The following is a 7,068-nucleotide window of genomic DNA, read 5'->3' on the forward strand; positions in this document are numbered from 1 at the left end:
AATGAAGGTAGAAATTCTGAAGATTTGCTCATATCGGACACAACAAATCCGTTGATGTCACTTATAGACTTTGTGTATCCCGATTTGAATGATAACCTCGGTGATCCGCTATTTTTCCAAGAAAGGGAATACTCGCACCAACGCTTGATTCGATTGAGCATGTTAACGAATATATGATGTCAACGATTCAAGGTGAAGAGAAAGAGTATTTAAGCTTTGATTACTGTTTGTCGATCGGGCGAAAATTCTGATGTCTAGAGCAAGTGGTTCACAACGGAATTTCTTAATGGTATTAAGAGCTATGGAATTCCAAATCCTTTGGTTGAAACTAAGGGTCGGATGCCCGGTTATGCGATGAGAAACATCGATCAAGCCAATGGAATTTGTGTAATTGTACGAGGCTAACGGTTACACATCTAGGGAAGAGCACGATAGTTGCTACCATAATTACGGGAAAAAGGGCGGTACCGGGGTATTCATTCCCGGGATGAATCTTATTCCGAGTGATCCCGAGAACTACCCTTCAAATTTAGGCGCAGGAAATTTCCATTGACGCTTTGTTTTGCAATGACAATAAATAAAAGTCGGGGTCAATCTTTATCTCGAGTGGGAGTTTATCTTCCTAAGCTTTGTGTTCACGCATGGACAACTCTATGTCGTTGTCTCTCGAGTTATTTCTTGAAAAGGGTTGAAGTTTGCTCATCTTGGATGAAGATAATAATGTTTGCAAGGAGACCACAAATGTTGTGTATCATGAAGTTTTTCAAAAAATATGATCATTGGTTATGTTTTAGAATTGTTGTTGCTATAATTTAGAAAACTAAAGTTGTGTATTCTTTGGAAATCGTTTTTTTTTAATTTCTTTGTAAGGCGTCTTGGTCATTACGGGACATGCAATTTCTATATAAGCGAGATCCTCCTGCCATTGACTTTTAATTGATGCACTTTTCGGGTATAACAATACGCAGATTTTTTTTTTTTACATCATTGTTACACTAAAATACAATATTTACATTAGACAATTGGTTTTATAAAAAATAAAAACAAATAACAATCGTCGTTTACGTAGCCCAAACTATATTTATACACACCTATAAAAAATTTAACGTTTGCATTCACGGACTAGATGTATACATCGACAACGACTATTATATAAAAAAACAAATTTTTTAGATTTTATGATTAATAAAATACATTATGTCAACAAATAATAATATACGGTACGTCGGCGTATTTTTGCAAAAATATTATATATGCTAAGTTTAACACGAGTACATCTTATACTACAAATAATTAGTATAAGTGTAAATCCAAATACTTTTCACTACAAAAAAAAAATCCAAATACTTTAATCGTTATCTACGATGTTTAGATATTTCAAAATATATACAAAATTAAGATGATATTTTTTTCATGTCAAATTTAAATTATAACTACATTTATATCTTTAAGATAACATAACATAAAATCTATAAATATGATCAAAAAAAGTTTTTTATTTCCCGTGCTTGGCACGGGTCACTATACTAGTTTACAAATGAAGATTGAACCATTTTCTCTTCACTTCAATATGGCATCAAGGGCATGATAGGTCGAATCATCTTGTTTATTCTTCCGCACAATTCTCGTTCGAGTTCTTCATCTTCTTCGTCTAGGTGCATCTCATCATGACGGACTAAGACAATGATCACACAAGATTAACCCTAATTTCGCATGATCTCGACAGTGAAAACTTCAATTCTTGAAAGAACGCCGTGAAAATGGCCCTAATTGGAAGGATAACCTCAATTTTATAGATGATTTTATACCCCACTCTAGCTAAGGCCGATATTTTGTACACACACGGATTTGTTGTGGCTTATTGGAGATCAATTCCATTACCAAAGAACTCACTTCAATATAATCTACTCCAACACTATTGCGGGTACATTTGGAATAATCTTCACATTCGCTTCCAACGATGCAACGACCCTCACATTTTGCAATTGGTGTAATCTACGTGTGTTCACTCAAGGTACTCTTACTATTAGCAGTTACTACTCCAAAGTGAAATGCTTGTGTAAAGAACTCGTTAAAACCCTAAATGAAACTTCAATTCTTAGAAGAACGCCATGAAAATGGCCCTAATTGGAAGGAACAAATTTGGTTTAGTAGATGGTTTTATACCCGCCGTAGGTGATGAAGATATTTTGTACACACTTATGAGTATTGATTGTAGTGTCAAAGATTTATAATTATTGATCCACAAGGACTAGATTAATGAATCGTTCAATTACTTTGTTTGTTAAAGGTGGTGGTAATAAATAGATGGTTGGTAGTTGTTGAAACTATAAATTAACAAGTTGTGATAAGTTTCATTGGTTAGTCATCTAATGTATTTCCATGAGTGATTATATACTCCTCCTATTTCAGTTATACATTCATGTATCACCCTTTGTACATCCTGGTGTCGCGTAGATAACATGAGATCAACTATATTCTCTAACTTTTGATGGCTTTCTCGGTTAGCTAATAGAATGACGTTACGCTCCGACAATGTATGTGATTGTAAAACTAGCTCGATATCTCACAACTAACATGTACAAATGTCTATGTCCATGTCCCTTACAAAGGAAACCTATGTCTAGCAGTCCCTAAGTGAAAAAATCAATTTTGGATTGCACGTTGAAAAAACTTTAAGTATAGAAATAAATTCATCAATATAACAATGTAGGATTTATATATAACCATTAAGGTCAAGTATTTACATTAGATTTCTACCCAATTACACTTAATCCAAACACATCATGTATAACTTACAAGACATAGATGAGGATGAGAAGATGTTACATCAAGCGGCTTGATCTACAAGCCTTTCACATCCCCCTTGTAATTCTCTCTCTCTCTCTCTCTCTCTCTCTCTCTCTCTCTCTCTCTCTCTCTCTCTCTCTCTCCGTTCTCTCTCTCTCTCTCTCTCTCTCTAAAATAAAGAATGCATGAAATGAGGTTGCAAGCCTTAAGACATAGGTAGTAGAAAAGTATGCTCATCGAGCGACTAAATTGTTGGTTGAGTGAGTTATCATCTTTCCCCCAATGGATTTCTTTCGGCTCGGCCAAGTGGGACATAAACCGCCATCACTCGTTAGGGGAAATATTACATCATTGGACGATTTTCTCCTAATTCAGAACACAAGCTTCTGACTTGAAGTCTCCAAGCCATTGTTTTGTTGTCCAAGTGAGTGGCTAGATGCACCTTTTTGAGTTCTTTGCTTAGGTCATTTATTCCTTTGATCCCTTTCTCTACAAAACATATTGGAAATAAAATAAACGTAAATGAAAACCCAATGTGGACTTGGCATGACACTATTTACAAGAATTGGGGGTTTTCATAAGATTTCTTTGAAAATAAGGTAATAAGTGTCATGAATTAATGTTAAATTGGAACTTGTCAACTCTCACCAAATTAAAACTTTGTTTGTCCTCAAACTAAATTCCAATAAAATGTAGGTACAAGTCATAAACCTCAAAATATCCATAGGGCATCGTTGATCCACATGTTTGTGATGAATCGAAACATGAATATGAATAATCTTGCTTACTAAAAATAGGATTCCGAATCGTCAAATCCACAACCAATCAATTTAGAACAGTCGGGGCATGCAATGCTTTGCTCCAATGCGTTTTTGCCTTTTTCTATGAATAAAGAATGTTAAGATATCAAATGCAAAAGATATAAAAAAAAATATTGTGTTATTTGAAAACTATTATATGACAACTTTTGAGATGATAAAAGATTTACAAATAAAATGAGGTATTAACGTAAAAACCAAAATAATAGAACGAAAAACAAATTGTCACAAAAATTATAAAAAATTAATTATACAAATATCATTTCTCAACAAATAATAAGACGGAACAGTACGGATAATATTCTCAGTTTCAAGATTTTTTTGTCTTCAAAAAACATTACCACGCGAAAAACAGCGTGATGCCGATGATGCTCGTGCTGTACCACGTGACAGAGTGGTATCTTCTTCATATTTCTCATGCAATACCACGTGATAAGACCATTTAGGTTGTCCCTACCCACAAGTTTTGACCACAAGATTCTGCATACTTTCGACCCAACTTCGTATAAATAATACTCTTTCCGTATTTTATTTTAATAAAAAACAAGATCTATTGACACCATGTCTAAAAAAAGATCAATTACACTAGGGTATTGATTTTAATATATACTCTCTCCGTTCCATTTCAAATTATCTAAGTTGAAAATGTGTACGGTTTACTAAACGTCTTTGACTTTATTTTTTTCTAATATATAAAGGCAAAATATATCATATAAGATGTTGGATTTATCTCGATGAATATTTTCAAAATATCTAATTTACATATTTGTTTCTAATATCTTATTAAAAATATCTTACTTAATATAAATGTTGTGCAGTCTGATAAGCATTTATGCAACCCTAATCCCATATTTCCCTCCCAAATCATCATATTAATGACAATTACAACTAACACCTAATTATGTTCCCTCTCAAATCATCATATTAATGACAATTACAACTAACACCTAATTTTGTGCACACGGCTCAAGAAATGTTTGCATAGAAAAATAAATTTTGCATTCCTCAGTGTGGCTTCATGTGTCTAATTGTCTGCCACATCCATTATCACTTTCTAGCATCACATTTTTTTCTTCACTTTCTTTTCTCATCATTCACTAGGCTCTCTCTTTCTTATGAATCATCTTCACCATTTCTGTCATTCATTCTTCTTCTGTTTGAGTCACCTTCTTCCATTTTTGAACTCTAATTCCTATCCACAACTCAGATCTCATATCCACAAGTTTTGTTTTTATTAGAAATTTTCATTGTTTATATTTTTATTTCATTCTTTTGAATGTAATTTTTTTTTCATGGTTTATGGTGTTTTATTGTTACTATTGAAAGGTGTTTATGGTGATTTATGATTTTTGATTCTTGGTTATTATTATTATTATGGAAAGTTTTTATCCTCCTGATTGGTTTTTAACATTCTGTGATTGGCAAGTAATACTTACATTAAGCTATATTTTGCTTGCTTGCTTGGTGAGTTTTTAATTTACAACCCTTATCTATTGTTTTTCAAATTTACTCAATTATTTCTTCAAGGTAATGGTCTTATTTTAGAAAAAATTGTAGTCTCAAGCCTTTGCATCAATAGGAGAAGGAAGTGGCAACTATGTTAATGCAAAGGAAGGGTCCAGGCATACTTACCTAAAGGATGGCGTCAACTTGATGGTCTTAATTCCATAATAAAATAAAATAAAAATCGATGGTATTTATCGTATGCATTGAAGTGGTTGGCTGAAAAAAATTGTATGAGTTTTCTAAGTGTTTTGTCCACTTAAACAATGTTTGTCGGGTTTATTGCCAATGTTATTTTGTAATTAAGTTAATATCAATTCTCTAATGTTTAAAAGAAGGTTAAGATGGATTTTCCATTAAGTTATAATAGATCTTTTGAACATTATTATAGGGTATACTTCTTTTTTTCATTTTGTCGTCAAATCAAGCAAATAAATTAAATAAAATATATTTTTGAATCATTGGAACTAAAATGAAACTTTTGGATTGCCTTTGAAGGTGAATATTAGGAAATTTTGGTCTAATTAATCTATCTCTATGAAGTTTTTGTGAGGTTTTTACATAGACCCGGGCATCGCACGGGTCAAAAAGTCTAGTTTAAGTTTAAAATTGTGCATTGGCAAACGTGACTCAACTAGGTCATGTAATATGAGACGGAGGGAGTAACTTTTTTATAATTCTTTAATTGATAATTATATTATAAAGAGTTGTGTTATTTGAACATCTATTTATATGACAACTTTTGAGTTAATCAAAATTTTACAAAGAAAATGAAGTATTGACACAAAAATCAAAATAATAGAGAGAGAGAGAGAGAGAGAGAGAGAGAGAGAGAGAGAGAGAGAGAGAGAGAGAGAGAGAGAGAGAGAGAGAGAGAGAGAGAGAGAGAGAGAGAGAGAGAGAGAGAGAGAGAGAGAGAGAGAGAGAGAGAGAGAGAGAGAGAGAGAGAGAGAGAGAGCAAAAACTTAATGTGAGTATGAGAGAGAAAGTTATCACAAAAGTTGTTAAAAAATGGTTGTTCAAATATCATTTCTCTATTATAAAATCGATCGTTATATTAAAAGATATTATATTATAAATTATTTCTATCAAATTTAATATTAATTAGAAATTATTTGATATGTTAAAAAAGATAAGAATTTTTATTATACACCCTCCGATCACTAATATAAGCAAAAGTTTGATTTTTAGATTCATTCATTAAATGACGTATGTAATCTTTATTATAGGCTACATACGTCATTTAATGAATGAATCTAAAAATCAAACTTTTGCTTATATTAGTGACCGGAGGTTGTATTTGTTATACTATTGTTGTAATTGAAAACAATAAATATGGTTTGTTGAGTTTGTTATATTTGAAAGTCACAAATATCTATAAAACAATAAATGTGTGTGTGTGTGTGTGTGTGTGTGTGTGTGTGTGTGTGTGTGTGTGTGTGTTTGTAATTTACACGAAAATTTCTATAAAACATCATTGACAATCTACACGCGTTAGCGCAATAAAAAGAGCGGAAAGACGGACAAGTGAGTACCCGTCTTTTCGCTAGTAAAATATAAAGGCAATATATTATTTATTTCGTTGAACAAGCAAAAATAGAATATATTAAAGTTGTCTCTTTAGTACAAGGCAAACTAAAAAAGGCCACTAAAGATTAAAATAAATCGTCCAAGAAAGAAGACAAAAAGGCCAAATTAGTCGATGTCCAAACAAGTAAACGGGTTCGACCACCAACTATGATAGCCTAAAACAAAACTTACATTATTTGCCTTCATCCGGCAAAGGAATAAATTTTAACTTTATCCGGCAATCGATGTATGTAATTTTATGTATTTTTTAATATTCTATTATTACATTCATTTCACACAACTCAAACACAAATGAGCCAAATAATTTGTAAAAATGAGTGTCGCGCTTTCAAACCACCTGTCGAATAAATAAATTGAATAAAATGAT

The 7,068-nt window shown here is 32.2% G+C and overlaps 1 long non-coding RNA gene across 1 annotated transcript; it reads left to right on the top strand.

Moving 5' to 3' along the window:
• Window positions 1-4,607: 4,607 nt before the first annotated feature.
• On the top strand, window positions 4,608-5,313 carry LOC146950007 (uncharacterized). The gene is made up of 2 exons (XR_015027414.1): window positions 4,608-5,072; window positions 5,166-5,313. It is a non-coding gene; the product is annotated as an uncharacterized LOC146950007 (long non-coding RNA).
• The last annotated feature ends 1,755 nt before the right edge of the window (window positions 5,314-7,068 follow it).

The sequence above is a fragment of the Medicago sativa genome, chromosome 2, assembly GCF_051527215.1.
Source record: "Medicago sativa cultivar Bolivia chromosome 2, Bolivia_mono, whole genome shotgun sequence".
NCBI classification, from domain to species: domain Eukaryota; kingdom Viridiplantae; phylum Streptophyta; class Magnoliopsida; order Fabales; family Fabaceae; genus Medicago; species Medicago sativa.